Below are 19,412 nucleotides of genomic sequence, written 5' to 3'. Positions count from 1 at the left end.
TTTTCACATTTTCAGTGGCTTTTGTTTGTTAGTGATCCTTTTAATCTTTGTATTATCTTCAAAGATTAACAATTTTTGTTTGCTAAGAAAAAAAAATGAAAAAGATTTTCATTAATCGCTCCAAAAAAGTCACCAAAACAATAGGCCAAAGGGGGGCCTTACCTGCATACATCAACTCTTTCCAGACTCCGCATTTTTCAAAATGTGCACTTACTACGCACTTTTTTTTTTTGCACAAGTTTAAAAAATTAATTGAAATCTTTTAAATTGGCATCAAATGATTTAAACATTATACCAAAAAAATTATTGTTTTTTAACCCAAAAAATAGCACGTTTTTCTCTATTATTGTTGTTGTTATTGTGCACTAAAATGATGGGGTGCGTTCCACAATAAACTCCAGCGGTCCAGACCATCCATGGCTTTATCCTAAGGGCACGGTCCCCCAAGAAGGAATATGGTATTTCAAACAATTTCGCTATAAGCAGTGTTGGTCGCCTGAGAGAATTTGATCTCTGGTCTTGGTGTAGTGCATGCTTTTCACATTTTCAGTGGCTTTTGTTTGTTCATGATCCTTTTAATCTTTGTATTATCTTCAAACATTAACAATTTTTGTTTGCCGAGAAAAAAAAATTAAAAAGATTTTCTTTAATCGCTCCAAAAAGTCGCCAAAACATTAGGCCAAAGGGAGGCCTTACCTACTACTAGTACTTACTCCTAGTGAATTGCCCATATCTAAGGCACTATCCCCAATTGGAATTATCTTTTGAATCTCAATAGTGGCTCAAAACATTTTGGCGATCGATTCATTAGGGTGTAGTATGTGATCCACTTCTAGACCTTTAAATCTGCTAGACCTTTGAAACTTAACCGAGGTCGATATCTAATACTAACACGAAAAAAATTGAGAAATTAAAAATGGAAATGATGATGAATCTAGTAACTTAAATCCTGTGCTAACATAAATCTTTGTTCAAAGGAACAAAAGGAGAGTCATTTGTAAACCAAATACACTAAACTTATTCTGTGAACACAATATGACTATAGTCAAAACTAACCATTGATTGTAGAATACAAAGATTTCTTATCACATTAGCCTAATTTTCACTGATGTGCCCAAATGGCTTAAATCGACTACATTTAGACTTTTTACAATCATTGACACATTTGCACCAAGTTTACCTTTTTCATGGCCAAGTTCACATCAACATTACATAATTAGAAACAAATTACATCACAACCACAAATTTCCCGCCCACACCCTTGAATTCATACAAAAAAGAAGAAAAAGAAACAATTCCTATTACCATTCAATTCAGGAATCATGAACACGAGGTGCAGGATACTAGGCCGAGAACGCAAGCTAACATTAGTACATGTCAAGAAGAATGGGCAAATCCAAGCTATAGACCCTTCTACGGGAGAGTAAAAGTAGAGTACAGTTCGCAGCACAAGGGCTATAGGTGTCTGGATCCTGTCACTGGCCGGGTATATGTTTCTCAGCATCTCCACGGCATTTTCACGCCCCTCTACTAAAAGATGCACCATGTTGATAGGAATCGGCGACGATAAGAAACTTGAGAGGATTTACAAACTTGACATCTTTTTCTAGAGGGGGTCAAATAGTTTTGGCGCTCATACTATAAGTTATAAATTTGGGATTATTACGCCTGCGCATCTTTTGTCATACTTACTGAGTTATCGTCAAAACTCCAAAATTTCCAGTTCCTCCATCACTTGGAAAGAAGAATGAAAAAAACCTATGAAGCACGGATACTCTATTTTGGCCTCACGTTACGTATCGGATATCGATACTCTCGAATACGCTCCGGATACATATCCGATACAATTTTTTATCCTACCTTCAGAAATATTTTCTGGTATCCCGATATGTTTCGGATACGCGCGAGGGTAAATATGTTATTACTTAAAATGTTAAAATTGCAATTAGGACTATATTTTTCTTTTTCCCCCATCAATCGACACCAGAAACACACCGACGATATCCTCCCTTTCGTCTCTCATCTCTTTCGACAACCTTGTAAGTCTCTCTCTCTCTCTCTCTCTTTCTCTCTCTCTCTCTCTCTCTCTCTCTCTCTGTATATATATCTCTATTATAAAACAGAAGGGTGTAGGGACAAGTTGTTGAAACGGCTTAGATTCATTTGATCCAAAGGCTGTACTGCATCCTCTCACTTCCCGATTAAGTGCCCATGGTTTTCACCTAAATCACACAACTGTCATCCCCTTCCAACCGGAATGCGTAGTGCCGTAGGTACGGGCTAGCACTAGTATATATATATCTTAGCATGTGAAATGGTGAACTTGTGTAATAGAAACCTTTAATCATTAATGAAATTTTAGGAATTAAAAATTATATATAATACTACTATATTTTTTATTTACTTTTATCCCCCAACGTATCATATCCTTCTTCTTGGAAAAATCAAGTATCCGAGTATTTGTATTGCATTGTTTCCGTATCTCGTATCCGTGCTTCTTAGAAAAAAAATCATAGAATGAGGGAAAATAGTGATTCTAAGGAAAGTAAGAACACAAATACCAATTGAGATACCTGATTAAGGAGTGATGAAGAAGAAAAAGGATTTCTTCTTTGATTCCATCAAGTTATTCACTATTGCAAAACCAAATCAAAGACCACCCTTCCTATGAAACAAAAAAGAGCATTATAATGTTAGTTCTAAATAATTTGGTTCCTTTTAAAAAATACAAATGGGGAAAAGACAGCAAATTTCTATGATAAACAGAGAAAGAAAACAACTAAAACACTTAAAACGTCTATTTTTTCTCTCCTGCAATATAGCCCAGCTTTTGAAAGGCCGCTAATGGGGACGGGGTCAAGGGGGTGGCAAAGGATATTTGCGGAGGCAATGGAGAAGCAACCAAGCAGAGATGATTTGGCTAGCAGGCTAGATGTACGTGGTCGGCAGACCATTGCAACTCCAAGATTAAACTTAGAAAAACTAAATGGTGTAATGTTGTAAACCATGGTTGGATGATTCAAACCGCCAAGTTCAACTCACAGAACAATCCCAAAGAACGTAGAATCATGAAACATGACACGCAAGCAAATCATTCAGCTCTAGAGCTAAAAATGTTTGAAATGCATATTTCAGTAACTGAGCAGGATCTGGTCCCCGTCTTTAGAAGCCAGCCTGTAACGCCCCGAATTTCGGGTACGTTAAGAAGACATTTTATTCATACAATCAAATGGAGTCTGGCTCTTATTACAACAATTACTCTCACAAGAGTTCAATATTTTACACAAATGGAGGGGGATTCTAGGGTTCCTAACTACAGTTCCTCAGCTCCTCTATTCTTGCCAGCTCCTCAGCTCCAAAAGTCTCCACGGTGATCTGCTTACCCTGATCATCTACGAAATCTGACACATTATACCGGCGTCGCCACCCATATAATATGTCAGGGTTACCAAAAAGGCAACACCGTGAGCTACAAAGCTCAGCAGAGTAATCCTTACTCACTAACCCATAACTTAAAACAACAGGAAATAATAACACATCGATTTCCACATCATACATATATACGCAGTTAATCATTTACACATCCACATTCATTAATCATCTATCGTTGGTGACCAAGATTTCCAGGCTTCTCCTACGTGACTCATCGTAGACCGTGTCAACATTTTCACATACCAATTCATCTTTCAAAAATCATTTGTTTAACTCACACAATATTGCATTGGCTCCGTACCGCGGATAACCAAGCTACACACCCAACCTCACAATGGTTCCGTTTTTCCCGGATCCCATTGGAACACACACAAAACACACTCCACACAATGGGCTACCACGTCCGGCCACATTGCGGTTTCCAAAATTTGTTTTTAACACACCCAACCTCGGTTCCGCCGCGCCGGTCTCCCGAGTATCCTCACAATGGTTCCGCCGCGCCGGGTTCCCATTGGCACACAATTGCATTGGCTCCTCTCCGCGGATAACCAAGCCATACCTCACCATGGTTCCGCCGGTCCGGGTTCCCATGGGAACACAACCTCACAATGGTTCCGCTATTCCGGATCTCCATTGGAACACACACAACCTCACAATGGTTCCGCTTTTCCGGATCTCCATTGGAACACACACAACCTCACAATGGTTCCGCTTTTCCCGGATTCCCATTGGAACACACACAAAACACACACCACACAATGGGCTACCACGTCCGGCCACATTGTGGTTTTCGCAATCCACGCAATGGGCTACCAAGTCTAGCCACATTACGAGTTTTCATACACACAACGGGCTACCAAGTCCGGCCACGTTGCGGTTTTCAAAATCCACACGATGGGCTACCACGTCCGGCCACATCGCGGTTTCCAAAACCTTTCAATCTTTTCAAATGTTTCTTTTACGCACGCACACAACTCACATAATGCCACCCGAAATCGGTCATTATGTTGTTTCAAAAATATTTTCTCCTTGAAAAACATTTCATTTCATTAACCACACCCTAGGTGTCATGTTTCTACTTTCTCGGTTCTTGTGTCTCGTTTACATGTAAAGACTCCGCGGTAGGACAAACGTAAGCAAGAATCATCCCAATCAAGATCATCCAATTCTATATTACTATTTACGCTCAATCATTACTTATAGCATAACGCCACATGTACGGACGCCCTTGGAGTGTATCACTTATGCTTTATTCAAAGCACAACGCCACATGTACGGACGCCTTTGGAGTGAAATCACTTATGCTTTATCACATACCACAAGTAATACAAGCAACTCACATACGCATACTCATAACTATCTTAAAGATCAAAATACGAATACTTATAAACAAACGATAAGTACGTAAGGATGAACTACATATAATTAGGAGTAGTAGATAGGGATAATCTACCGTTCTTCTTGGCGGTAGTCGGCTACGGAAAGTACGTCGGTGGTCGGGCGGAGTAACTTCCTACGGTAGGCCTCCGGTAGCTTCGAAAGAGAAAGGTTTCTCTCGAAACTTCTACTTGACTAAACTACTACTACTTCATGGATCGAAGGGTGGTCGAGTGGCGGCCTAGGATGAGTTTCTTGAAGAACTCAAGAACAACTCAAGAACAAGAAGAACGAAAGCAAGAACAAAGAAAGAACACTAATTTTCTAGAGAGAGAAGTTGCTAGGTGAAGGTGTGAGTTCAATGGCATGGGATGGCTTGCTATTTATAGGCAAAACTCTTGGGCTCTCCCTCCCTCTCATGGCCGGCCCCCCCCACTCTCTCTCTACCTCAAATTTTGACACATGGCATGCACTTATGGAAGATCAAAGGCTAAACCCTAGGTTTGCATGGCTAGGTTAGGCTAAAACTTAGGCTTGCATGGCTAGTTTGTACCAAGGATGGGATTATGGGAGATTTGTTTGGAAAGAAGGAGACAAGAGTACAAGATTTAGTCTTGAACAAATCCTAGAAGTACAAATGGGAGTTATGTTTGGTTAGGAGAAAGATACTCCAAGGATGGAGAAAGATCAAGGAAGGATCATGGAAGTACAACAAAATCTCTCCCTCTCTCTCCTATCTCTCTCTCGGCTCTCTCTCTCCTCTCCCTCTCTCTTGGCCTCTCTCTCCTCTCTCCCTCTCTCAGCCTCTCTCTCCTCTCTCTCTCTTGCAAAGGTACACACACACACACACACACATATATATATATATATATATATATAACAAGAAAGAATAAGAAAGTACAAGTACAAGATTTCCAAAATCAAATACCCAATAAAGAAATCCAATTAGGCACATGTTTGAAAATAAATAAACTAGGGTACTTTGTAATCTAGGTAGATCACACCTCCCATAAAACAAATCCAATTGGGTACAAAACCCCAATACAAAATAATAAAAAGGTACTTAGGAGAATATTAAGCTTTAAAGGCTACAAGGCTACTAAAATAAAATTTTGGTACTTCATCACATGGGCAATTAGGAAAAATGACTAGTTTAATAAGCCCATGTACTTGGTGAAAGAATAACTCTATTACCCAATGGATAATAAATACCCTAACGGTTATCGTCCAATGGATAATACGGTATGAGTACTTTAAATCATAATTTTAAGTCTTTTAAAAGACTACATGTCCTTTTTGAAATTTACCCATGTGTTTATATATATGTACTTAGCCAAATATAATAAAGGAAAAGCTTTTGTCCAATGGGTAAAGATTACCCTAACAATCATTGTCCAATGGACAATAGTTACCAGGGTACTTTTTATAGTAAAATATTCAAAAAGTACTTTTAAAGTAATTATAAAAGTCTACTTCCAAAAGATTATAGTACTTTGTTTAAATCTTTCAAAAATCCTTTTAATATAAAGAATTGGGTTTCTATTATCCAATGGATAATAGTTTCCCTAAAATTTATTGTTCAATGGGCAAAGAATAAAACCAAATTAATAAAAGGAAATAAATAAGTAATTTTCTAGGGTTGAAAAAGGTTGACTAGTCAAATCAACTTTATTGGAAGATTCTCTAGTCACATCGGTACTTTATTTGGTCAAAAGTCTCTATTATCCAATGGTCACTAACTTCCCTAACAGTTATTACCCAATGGATAATAGTTTCCCTTGCGGTTAATAACCATTGGACAAAAGAGTACAAGTACCTTTTATTAAAATAAAATTTTGAAAAGACTACATGTACTTTTTATAATAAAAAGTTTATTATTCAATGGACAAAAATTACCCTTGTGGTTATTAACCAATGGATAATGGAGGGGTGGGAGAATCCTCAATATACAAAGAATAAATGTACTTTGCACATGTTTTTATAAGCCATTAACATATTATATCTTGTACTTACCAAAAATATTTTAATAGGAGGCCTATTGTCCAATGGACAAAAATTACCCTAACCATTATGGTCCAATGGGTAAAGGCAAAGGTTCAAAAGTTTCAAAAGGTCCAAAAGGTTCATCGAGTAACTAGGTACGTTGGTTGCTTGGTTCCTCCAAGTAGTCAGTTGAAAACTAACTAAATTGGTCACGTAGGGTTTCTAGTCGAGACCAAAATCTAACTACAACGAAATTTACAAGAAAACATATAGCCACTCAAAAGAAAATAAGTAAATTAAATAAAATTCAAATTTTTAACGAAATTTTTACTGACCAAAATTCAGGGTCGTTACACAGCCATATTGAAAAGGAACTCAGCCACATTATTTCTCTTAAGGTTTCAACGAAATAGAGGCAAGGCTAGAGAACTGGCCCAATCCAATAAGAATTTCTGGTAAAGATTTTTTTGGGTAATTCAGGTAAAGATTTTACATTTAGACAAACCATAAAGCATCTCAAGTTAGAAATTTCCATTTAGACTAAGAACATCTACCTGAGGAATCCATTGAGACATTTCATCAAACAGGTAGTGAGCTAACAATACACTCTAAATCATGAAGGTAATGCAGTTTGAGAGAAAGAGTGGGTCTGCCACTTCACACAGCTTTGATGCCGTCAGAGACAAAGGAAGCTGTTATAGGTGAAGCTAATGATGGGTGGCCATCCCTCAAGTCCTGTGGTGGCCGAAGACTCGGAGTGACGCAGACTCATCTTCCACCATTTTGTGAGATCTGTGGCGGCGGAATACCAAGTTGATCTCAAAATTAAGATTGCGGCGGGAAAAGGAAACGCCAGGTGGATTTCCAAACAGTAGAAAGAGCGAGATCGCTAATGGATTTGGCAGTTCAAAGTTGAAAGCAGGCACAAAGATTAAACCCACTGTGGAGGCTTCGGTCATGGCCTCGGTAATTTAACCGGACCATCATTAACCGAGGCCTCATATCAGCACGGGCCTCTGTATATCCTTCTCTTTACTCGGTTGGTATCAAGTCTCCTGTCTACGCTTCGGTTAAATACCGAAGTGTGCATTCCGTTAAAGCCTCTTGGAAGAATGTTGCATAGCAAGAGGGGACCAATAGCGACGCGTGGCGAAAAGGAACATGAGGGCCAGGTCTGGCCATGTGCTTCGTAATCGTCTTATCTGGCGCGTCATCTATGACGTCACCCGAGGCGGTTACCTGAGCGTGACCTCTACGCGCTAGCTTGGAGGCCAAGTAAACCTAGGTCTATAAATACAAAGGGATATTCATCTTTGAGAGGTATGCCATCTTTCCTTAACCCTAGACCTAAAACATCTCTCCTTACATTTAACTTGATCGTCGGAGGGTCACTAGGCTATTCCAGCCTTGGTGACTTGTTGCAGGTTCAGAGGCGGAGGAACAGAGCAGCGGAAGAGGAATACTAACTCAGGTCAAGGTCCCCTCTTAAATCGAACCCCTACAATTGGCGACTCCGCTAGGGATCGAACCACCCTTTCAACTTTCACCTCCCCCTTTCTGCTCCGTTCAACGTCCAGAATCAAACATGGTTGAGATCGACGACGCCCTTCACGGTGGTGCCGCCCACGGGCTCGGTTCCCTCATGGACCACAGCCTGGCCTCCGGCGGGGCAACCGCCCTTGGAAAGACCCATGTATCCATCGGAGTTGGCGCCGGAGCGTCAGCTCCAGACGCAAGCCCATCCTCCGAGCTCCACTCCTACATCCGCCATCTTGAGCGGAAAATCGACGACCTCACGACGGTCATGGACCGCGACAGACACGTCCGAGATGAGTTGGCGGAGATCAAACACCTCCTCCAAATCTCCCCATCTCATTCCTCCGGAAGTCGCGGCGGAAGGAAAAACCGTCACACCCCCCCCCCCACGCAGTCACGAAGCCGGTTACCTACTAGAGCACAAACCCTACCCCTCAGTCAAGGATCGTCTCGAGTCACCAAGGGCGGCGCACACTCGAGCCCCAAAAGATGCATCGGACAGGGACCGTTCCCGCTCCCCTGTGCAACTTCGAAGGAGGCCATCGGCCTTTGACAGACTCGGTGGTGGGAGCGTCTCTGCCTCCTCCACCCACTCGGTCCTAGTGGGCAGGACAGGCCGGGAATCTACCCCTAGCCTCACAAGGGCAGCCAGGGGGGATGACGGCCTTGTCGAGATCCAGAATCGAGGCGCACACAGCAGGAGCCCGATCACCGAGCGCCTCGAGCTCTCCGCTCGGGACAGCTACCGCCATCATCGCCAAGAGCATTTTTCCAGAAGATCGGTTAGTATTGTTCCAAAGAGAAAGGAACATGAACGATTGGACAAACTTGTCCCCAAGAAGCGTATAGCAACTGAGTGTCCAGACGGCCCCGACCGTTCGATCCGACCTCATCGCGACGCGCGACTTACACGACTCACGACCTCTCCCTTTACGAGAGAGATCGACTCAGTTACCACCTCCCCCCCCCCCCCCCCCCCCCCCCCAAAGGATTCACCCAACCCAAGTTTGCCAAATATGACTGCAAAACCGAGGCGTACACTCATCTGGTTCAGTATAAAACTGTCATGTCTCTGTTCCTTCGGAATGAACCCTCGGACGACACATTTTTGTGCAAAGTGTTTCCTGCAAGCCTCGGCAACCTGGGCCTCACCTGGTTCAATCAACTCCCGGCTCGGTCAATCTCCTTGTTCGATTCCCTCTGTGATGCCTTCATGGCCCGGTTCGTAACAAGTAACAAGCACGAGAAGGAGATCGATTCCCTCTTAGCCCTCCGCAAGAGGAACGACGAAACGCTTTGGCAGTATTCCGGCCGTTATTGGGAATTATTCAACGAGATAGAGGGTTGCGACGGCGTCATCTTTGCTCGAGGATTCAAGCTCGGTCTCACCTGCCAGGACGAGTAAGTCTACGACGACCTCGCTCGCCATAAGCCAATTTCTATAAAGGACCTTATGACTCGAATTGAGGGTTGGTGTCAGCTCATCGAATTCAAGGCAGAGAGAGGCATCGGGAAGCCCACGAGTTCAAAGACGTTAAACACCTCGGTATCCATACCGGCTCCCACACCTGTCCCAACACCGAAGAAATAGGTCAACACAATCAAGCAGTTGCCGAGGAGGGGACCGAAGCCAAGCGATTTCAACGCTGAAAAAATTGTCTTCACCATTCCCATCTACCGGATCATCGACCAAGTGAAGGACCAGCCCTTTTTCTCCTTCCCAAATCAAAACCTAGGAACCGAGAATGAGAAAATCAAGAATCCCATCGTCCGATGCAGTTACCACAGCGAACAAGGTCACTTCACCACAGCATGCAAGCCCTTCAAGGCCTACTTGGAACAGCTTGTTGCGGGTGGCCACCTCGGCAACTTCATCGATCACGAGAAGACGACGGCTCGGGCACAATGGACCGAAACAAATACCGAGGAAGAGGTCCAGACAATCCACGTCATACACGGTCCCTTGAACCCCGAGGCCGCTCACGTCATCCGGGCCGAGTTGAATGAAGCCTCCTCCTCCAAGCAGGTCATGTTAGTCGGTCCCGAACCAAAGCGCCCCAGAACCGATGACGGTTCCAAATGGACAATAACGTTTACCGAAAAGGATCTCGACCGCATCCAACTTCCCCACAACGACGCCCTCGTGGTCACGCTACGCATCGGAACTTTCAACGTCCGTCGTGTCCTCGTAGACCAGGGCAGCTCGGCCAAAGTCATGTACTACTCTCTGTTCAAGGATCTGAAGATTCCCGACACCGACCTCTGTCCGTCCGAAGTTCCTCTTATCGGCTTCAACGGAGCTCCTGTCTGGCCCATCGGTATGATCACTCTTCCTGTCCGCGCCGGCTCGGTAACACTTCAAATGGAATTTATGGTAGTTGACGTCCCTGGCCCTTACAACGCCATTGTGGGGCGAACCTGGCTGCATAAGCTTAAAGCGATTGCCTCCACCTATCACCAAGTGGTACGTTTCATTGGCACTCACGGGCACCAGGAAGACTTGTACGGAGACCAGACCGCGGCCAAGCAGTGCTACGTCAACGCCGTCCGAAGCAACAAACAGACCTCCCGGGTGAATCTCATTGAAGCCCCCGAGGCCCCAGTTTTGGAGGACGTCGGTAGATCCCCTGACGACAAAACCGTTGAAGACGTGGCCACCATCCCAATAACCGAAGACGGCTCCCGTTTCTTCCTTGTCAGTTCCTCACTTAGTGACACTGATCGGAATGAGACGGTAGCTTTTCTCAACCAAAACATTGAAGTGTTCGCCTGGACCCCATATGAGATGCCCGGGCTCGACCCCTCTTTCATCTGCCACGAGCTCAACATCGACAAAGACAAACGACCGGTCGTACAGAAGGCACGACGGTCCTCTCCTATTCACTCCGAGGCCGTCATTGAAGAAGTCAACCGACTCCTGAACGCAGGGGCAATCAGAGAGGTCCAGTATCCCAAGTGGCTGGCCAACACCGTCGTAGTCAAGAAAAAGAACAGCAAATGGTGTGTCTGCGTCGACTACTCAAACGTCAACGACGCTTGCCCAAAGGACTTCTTTCCTCTTCCCCGTATCGACCAGCTCGTCGACGCCACCTCTGGACATGAGCGACTCAGCTTCTTGGATGCGTACCGAGGCTATCACCAGATTGCCAAGCGAAGGCGACATTAAGAACACCGCCTTCATTACCCCCCACGGGATCTTCGGTTACCTTGTCATGCCCTTCGGTTTAAAAAACGCCGGGGCAACTTTCCAGCGAATGATAACCAAAATGTTCGAGCGATTACTAGGCGACACTATGCTGGCGTACATTGACGACATGGTGGTCAAAAGTTTGCGCGCCGGTGATCATCTCACTCACCTCGCCGAAGTCTTTGAGATACTCAAGAACCACAAGCTCCGCCTCAATGCCGAGAAATGTGTCTTCGGTGTTAGTTCCGGCAAATTTCTTGGCCACCTCGTCTCCCGACGCGGTATTGAGGCCGATCCTTCCCAGATTCGCGCTATTGATCAGCTCTCGGCTCCCCACAACAAGCGTGATGTTCAGCGTCTAACAGGCATGGCAGCTGCCCTGAATCGGTTTATAAGTCGTTCTTCGGACAAATGTTAGCCATTCTTCGCACTCCTAAAGGGCAGCCGACGAAGCTTCACTTGGACAGAAGATTGTGACCGAGCCCTCCAGCGACTAAAGGAGTATCTTTCCACGGCTCCACTCCTCGTCACTCCTCAGAACCAGGAGGACTTGTTCCTCTACCTAGCTGTCTCTCCACACGCTGTAAGCTCGGTGCTCGTCCGACAGGAGGGCCGGGAGCACCAGCCAATCTATTACTCCAGCAAAACCATGACTCCCGCCGAGACGCGTTACCTCCCCCTGGAGAAGCTCGTGCTCGCTCTCATCTCAGCCTCCCGAAAGCTTGCCCCGTATTTTTAGTCGCATCGCATCATCATCCTGACCGAGTTCCCCCTCAAATCTCTTCTCCGGAAGGCTGATCTCTCCAACCGAATCTCACAATGGGCCGTTGAGCTTGCAAATTTTGAAATCCACTTTCAGCCTCGGACAGCAATAAAGGCTCAGGTGCTGGCCGACTTCATCGCCGAGCTCACACCGCCCAACATATCCGCTTTGGCACCCACCCCGAGCACCGAGGCAGTACTCCAGGCCAACCCTAGCACAACATGGCAGCTTTTTCACGGAGATGTTTGGAAAATGTACGTCGATGGCGCCTCCAACAGCCGAGGCGCAGGTGCAGGCGTCGTTCTTCTTTCACCCTCCGGTGTCTTGCACGAAAGCTCATTCTCCATCAACTTCCTAGCCTCTAACAACGAGGCCGAATACGAAGCATTGATCTCCGGACTCAAAACTGCCGAGGCCATTGGCATCGAAGAGCTCGTCGTTTATAGCGACTCCCAATTGGTGGTTAACCAACTCTCTGAAGAATACGAAGCTCGGGACGACTGCATGCGTACCTACCTAAGCACCGCAGTCCAGCTCATTAAACGCTTCAACGCAATCAGAGTCGAGCATATCTCCAGGGAACAGAACGCCCACACTGACGCCCTTGCAGGGCTCGCTTCGGCATTCTCATGTACCGGACACCGCTCCATTTCCTTCAATTCTATTGACAAGCCCAGTTTTGAGCTCGAAGATCTATAAAAGGAAGTACTCAACATAGAGCTTGGCCCGAGCTGGATGGATGAAATCGTCCTTTACCTGAGGGATGACTCCCTTCCCAATGACAAAAAGGAAGCTCACCGACTCCGAAACAAAGCCGCTCTCTTCTGGCTCAATCCCAACGGCAAGCTTTACCGAAGATCATTTACTGGGCCATACTTATTGGTGGCACACCCACATCAAGTCCCGGGCATCATCGAAGAACTTCATGCCGGCGACAGCGATTGTCACTCCGGTGGACGATCACTCGCCCACCGAGCCCTCACTCAGGGGTATTGGTGGCCGACAATGAAGAAGGATTCTGAAGAGTTCATCAAACGTTGCAAGAAGTGTCAGATGTTCACTCCCATTATCCATCAGTCGGCCCGGGACCTTTGCCCTCTCACCAGCCCCTTGCCCTTCTCCCAATGGGGTATGGATATCGTTGGAAAGCTCCCAGTCGCTCCGGGTGGATTCAAGTTCCTCCTAACCGCAACCGATTATTTCTCAAAATGGGTCGAGGCCGAGCCCCTGGTTACCATTGAAGAAACAGACGTCATCCGCTTCGTATGGCGAAACATCATCTCTCGCTTCGGTGTGCCGTTCGCCATAATTACTGACAATGGAAGGCAGTTTACAGGGCAGAAGTACCGGGCCCTGCTTGACGAATATGGTATCAAATGGAACACATCCACTCCGGCTTACCCCCAGGGCAACGGACAGGCCAAGGCTGCAAACAAAGCAATTTCATCTGGACTTAAGCGACGACTCGAGTCACGACGAGGAAAATGGGCCGAAGAGCTACCCAAGGTACTCTGGGGTTACCGTACGACGCCTCGGCGATCCACCGGTCGCACTCCTTTCTCCTTGGCATTCGGAATGGAGGCGGTCATCCCTCTCCAAGTCGGACTCCCAACAATGCGTACAGAAAACTTCGATGAGTCGGTCAACCACAACAGCATTGCTTCGGACCTCGACTTAGCCGAAGAGGAACGAGACAACGCAAGGATCAAGCTTGCATCATACCAACAGGAGGTTGCAAAAGGCTACAACCGAAGCGTGCACCTCAGGTCGTTCAAGCCTGACGATCTCGTCTGGAAAAAAGTGATGGAAAAGTCCAAAAAGCAAAAGCTAATGCCCAATTGGGAGGGTCCCTACCGAGTTCTCAAGCACCTCGGATCTGGTAACTACAAATTGGAGAAGCTGGATGGTTCCCCCATTGCCAAGTCTTGGAATGCAAACAACTTGAAGAAGTTCTACGAATAGTTCTCGGTTACCGAAGCCCAATTAATCTCTATTATGTTGCATTTTCTTTTAAAGTTTCGAAGGCAACGTCCTTATGTATTGACGGCAATCCAACAAGTTTGAATGAGAATTCTCTTTGGCTCTATTCGTACCCTTTGCTGTTTAAATTATTTACACTCGGTCCGTCCTTGCCCAGACCATTTCATACCGACTTCAGGGATATTGTTCTCCTAGGTGATACCCTCGGACAAAATTCCCACCAAGTCGCCTAGGCCTCTTCGGTCGTTTGGATTTCTGGTCACTCGCTTTAAGGATACTCGGCTTCCTCCCGAGCCCCTTAAACCGACCCACCAAGAGTCTCTCACTGCTCGGACTCGCTACGTTTCGAACCTATGGCAGAAGCCATATCCCTTCGCGACTCCAGCCTACGTCCCCAAGCAGTACTACCATCTCGCGCCCTCTCACTATGTTAATTTCCATTAAACAAACAGGGGCGTGCAAACCCAAAATTCATTAAAAAAATTGCTTCTAATTCGGTCCCTACAAACCCTCCTAAAAGCAGGGGCTTCAGATCAAGTCACTTTTTCTTGATTAAACATCTTTTTTTATGCTTGACAAAACGATTCGGTTAACGCTTCGGTTAAACTTGTTTCTACAAACTTTTCAAGTCCCACCGAAGTAGGGGCATCATAACCTAAGGAGCAAACCAATCAAACAAGCATTTCAACGATAAAACATTCAAGAAAAGAAGAGCATTCATTCACAAACCATAAACAAAAGGGTACTGCTTCATTATCAAACAATTACAATCCCTGGAACGGCAAACTCCAAATGTCCGGAGCCGTCCAGTAAACTGACCATTCAAACAAAAGATTAAAGTATTTTTCAGAGCTACGAGGGATAAAGTTCCTATGCATCATCAGGAAACAGGGGTGCAGGGGTCAACTTGTTTCTCGGTCGCTTCGGGCTCTGGGTTCAGCACCTGCTCGCTTTCCTCCTCTGGTAGCACGAGCTCTTCAGGAGGGGGCTCAGGCTCGGAACCCTTTGGCAGAGTAAGCTTGCTTATCAAGGCCTCATGCCCGTACCGAATTCTGTCTAAGAACCGATCTCTGAAGAGCTCGGCTTCTATCTCCCGGACCTGTTTCTTATATTCTACTCCTGCAGCATCCCAGCCTTCATTGTAGCCATTGTTCCTTGCAAACTCAACCTCCCGGGCTCCAACAACCCTCAAGGTGTTAGCGTCTTCCTCAGCTTTTGTGGCCCTCCCCTCAGCAATTACCCGTTCCCGATCGCACCTCTGAAAATCTGCCAGGTAGAGGTCGCAGGTCTCCCTCGCCACCTTCAGGTCATCCTCTCTCTGAGCAAGGGTTTTCCTCAGCAGCTCTATCTCCTGCCCTTGTGCCTTGCATCGGTCATTCACCACGAGCGCCCGAGCTCCGGCCTACCAACACAAGTAAAAATGATCAAGTTCCAACATTCAATCAAGGGGATAAGAAAAGTAACTTTATCAAGGGGATAAGAAAAGTAACTTACTTTCAGAAGCGCCTGCGCTATCTCTCCTATGAGATCCTCGGTGCAACCCTCGACGGCTCGGGTGTCCTTCGGAAGAATACACGACCGAAGCAGCCCAAACGCTGTCTCAATGTTGGAGGATGCACTATCGGCATGATGAATTAGGTGCCCCGAGTAGTGACGAACCTCGGGGGCCCACGGGACCTCCCTCGCCGGAACACGAGTCCCCGTGTCGGCTCCCCCCTGCTCTCCACATTTCCCTCATCTCCTCTAGCTCCTATCTCGTCTATCAAGATCGGCTCCCCGCTCCTTCCTTGTCCGAAGGCTTCTTCCTCAGTCCTAGCCCTCTTCTCCGGAGGCTCCTGAGGAGAAACAGGGACTACCCTCGAGGTTCCGGCCCTCGGTGAGCCAATCGTGACGCCAGCGCCCCGTCCACGTGGCCTCTGGCGCCGAAGGTTGAGCACTTCTCTTCCACGACCGCTCATCTCGTCGCTGAGTCCTGTCCTCTCTGAGGTCTCCCGGTCAATTTCTTCTCGGATCACGCCTCGGGGACCAGAATCACTTACTTCGTCTTCTGGCGCCCCAGCTCCTCCGCCTCCCCTCCCTTCTCCACTTCCTCGGCTTCTCCCTCGGCCACGTCCTCGTCCCGCTCGAGGAACACCTTGCTGCCTCGGCTATTTTTTCAAATAACCGGTGTAAGTCGGTTTGTATCCGAGCAGGTCAGGTGCGTACCAACTCGTGATAGGAATGGCATAAGTAGCTGTTATGAGCGCTCGGATAGCCCTTCCTCGAAGCTCTGCAACGATGCCCTCGGCTGAAAGAAAGGCAATGGAAGAATCAATATACGATGAGGAAAGAAAAATGTGCTAACATATACAGAAGGCAAAAAGAGATTTCTACCGACCAGGAGCCCCGGTCTTGAACTGAACCGTAGTGGCAGTGTCCGCGCTTTCCCCGGGCCCAAACATAAAATTGCCAGTAACCGACACGTAGATGCTCGCCCATTCTTCCGAGTCGGGAAGATGGTCGATAAGGAATGTATCATACCCCGTCCTACAGGAAAGGTAATGTCGATCGCTCTCTCGGTTAACTCCAACGAGGTAAACACCGAAGAGCTCCTCGAGTCCAAACGTAAGGTTATATTGCCTCCTCAGCTCTATAATGCTTGTAATGATCCGGTAGGAGTTCACCGTGAGCTGAAAAGACGTGAGAGAGAGGGCTCGGAGAACCCTTCGGACGAACTGATGTAGGGGGAATCTAACGCCCCCCTCGGTGATAGCCATCAAGGGGAAGATCAGCGCTCCCTCCTGGTGTGGAAGGTCTTTGGGGTCACTGTTCGGTAAAACCCGAACGTCAACGTCATGGGGAACGCTGTACACCCTCTTGAATTCAGCATAAGAAGCCGAGGAGCCATCAAAATATTGGTTTTGGTATGGGCATGGTCTCATCGCCCTCCTGCGTCCCCGAACCTCTTCAGGGGCATCTGCGAATGGACCCGGACCTTGGTTCGAGGTACTTGGGGCTTCCATCTCTTGGGGGTCGAACGTCGTCACCTCACGAGGAGCTCTCGAGTGGTTCAATGCGATCGATTGGAGTCTGAAAAAATGCTAGGGCCCGAAGTGTCTGGCGAATATCCTCGGGAATTTCGATGGGAGAAGCGCCTAAACTACTGGAACTGTCCAAAGAGAGCTCGATGACCATTCGCCTCTACCTAACCAAGGAAAAGAATGCAAAAAACCCGTTAGCTATATGCTCAGGGAAGAATCAAGGTTTAACGCTCGGGACGGAATGGTCATCACTCCTCGGAACCCTCGGTTACCGGTTCCTACGAAAGCGCTTTCCTTTCGAGAAGAGTCTTTGAGGTTCAGAAATCTATATCTATGGCATCAGGATGAATTTAGGTCTCGGGATGAATTTAGGCCTCGGGATGAGTTTAGGCCTCGGGAAAAACATGAGCAGCGCCGGAGAAGCCCAGCGCCGCCCTATACCAGACGGTGGCGAGCGGTTGCTCAGCCGGAATATACACAGGAAACGGCGAGAAACTCAAAAACAATGGTCAAAACATGAAGATTAAAGCAAAGAGATCGTCATACCTCAAATAAGTGCAAGCTCTCCCAACCAAAACGCTCGAAATCTCGACTAAAAGCTGGAAACAGACGGCGGCGGCGAATCGACTTCAGAAGCGGAGGAAAAGGTGATGGTCTCACCTCTGTCTCTCCTATTTATAATGGGAGAGATGGAGCGCTGCGCGGGAAACGAGGCATCGTGCACCGAGTCGTTAAATCATCGACATGTGTTACCATCGGACGGCTGGTATCAAGGACCCTGCACCGAGGACAGGCGCCGGATTTTCAGACCTTAGGCGTAATGACGCGTGTCACCGAAGCGACGTTTCGTACCAATCAACTGACATGGCACGTGCCGAGACAGCCTTTTTATTCTGAGACCTCGGCAACTGCTGACACGTGGCTCTTCTCTGGCGCGGGTTGAACGGAATCTACCGAAGCAAATTCACTCTCCGGTTATTCTCTAAAAAAGATCAAGGCCTGATATTTCATACGATGGGATCAAGACCCTGAAGCAGAGGTGCAAAGCTCCAGGGGCTTGAGGGGCTATTGTGGAGGCTTCGGTCATGGCCTCGGTAATTTAACCGGACCATCATTAACCGAGGCCTCATATCAGCACGGGCCTCTGTATATCCTTCTCTTTACTCGGTTGGTATCAAGTCTCCTGTCTACGCTTCGGTTAAATACCGAAGTGTGCATTCCGTTAAAGCCTCTTGGAAGAATGTTGCATAGCAAGAGAGGACCAATAGCGACGCGTGGCGGAAAGGATCATGAGAGCCAGGTCTGGCCATGTGCTTCGTAACCGTCTTATCTGGCGCGTCATCTATGACGTCACCCGAGGCGGTTACCTAAGCGTGACCTCTACGCGCTAGCTTGGAGGCCAAGTAAACCTAGGTCTATAAATACAAAGGGATATTCATCTTTGAGGGATATGCCATCTTTCCCTAACCCTAGACCTAAAACATCTCTCCTTACATCTAACTTGATCGTCGGAGGGTCACTAGGCTATTCCAGCCTTAGTGACTTGTTGCAGGTTCAGAGGCGGAGGAACAGAGCAGCGGAAGAGGAATACTAACTCAGGTCAAGGTCCCTCTTAAATCGAACCCCTACACCCACAAAATAAAAAAGAAAAGAGATGGGAAAAGACAAATGGAAGAGAGAGCGAGAGCGACGGACTCACCAACGTTGTAGTCTTGAGTGTGAAATTGTTTCCCCCATGAGGTCGCAACATCCCCATCCTGGTCACTAGTGTTTCTAAGCAAAGAACGAAGGGGTGGAACCGTGGAAATGGAAAGGGTTTGAGAGAAACTTTTTGGTAGACCCGGTATACCACAAACTTGGTATCCCCTCCTCACCAAAAATGTGACACTTGGCAAGCTGTAATTTACAAGGACTTCAAGTGTAATTATTCCTCTCCAATTCATATTGGCGCTAAAACAATCTCTTTTTCCAGCACAAATGCTAGAAGCAAAAACAACTGTACTACTTGCACATATGTTTTTGCACATATATTTTTGTGGGGCCCATATTGAGATTTCACAAAATGATCCGAATCGTTCATCTTTTTAAAAAAAAATTTCTGGAGGGTTCCTGTAAAAAATCAACTCCAACGGAT

The 19,412-nt window shown here is 46.5% G+C and overlaps 2 long non-coding RNA genes across 2 annotated transcripts; both read right to left on the bottom strand.

The window, feature by feature from the left end:
- Positions 1-757: 757 nt before the first annotated feature.
- On the bottom strand, positions 758-19,099 carry LOC131333280 (uncharacterized). The gene is made up of 3 exons (XR_009201765.1): positions 18,978-19,099; positions 2,574-2,665; positions 758-1,530 (listed from the first exon to the last, which is right to left on the bottom strand). It is a non-coding gene; the product is annotated as an uncharacterized LOC131333280 (long non-coding RNA).
- LOC131333281 (uncharacterized) lies at positions 7,305-7,727 on the bottom strand. Its single transcript, XR_009201766.1, has 2 exons — positions 7,561-7,727; positions 7,305-7,484 (listed from the first exon to the last, which is right to left on the bottom strand). It is a non-coding gene; the product is annotated as an uncharacterized LOC131333281 (long non-coding RNA).
- Positions 19,100-19,412: the final 313 nt, after the last annotated feature.

The sequence above is a fragment of the Rhododendron vialii genome, chromosome 7a (assembly GCF_030253575.1).
Source record: "Rhododendron vialii isolate Sample 1 chromosome 7a, ASM3025357v1".
Lineage (NCBI taxonomy): Eukaryota > Viridiplantae > Streptophyta > Magnoliopsida > Ericales > Ericaceae > Rhododendron > Rhododendron vialii.
The sequence above is the reverse complement of the archived record's forward strand: the minus strand, read 5'-3'. Positions and strand labels throughout refer to the sequence as shown.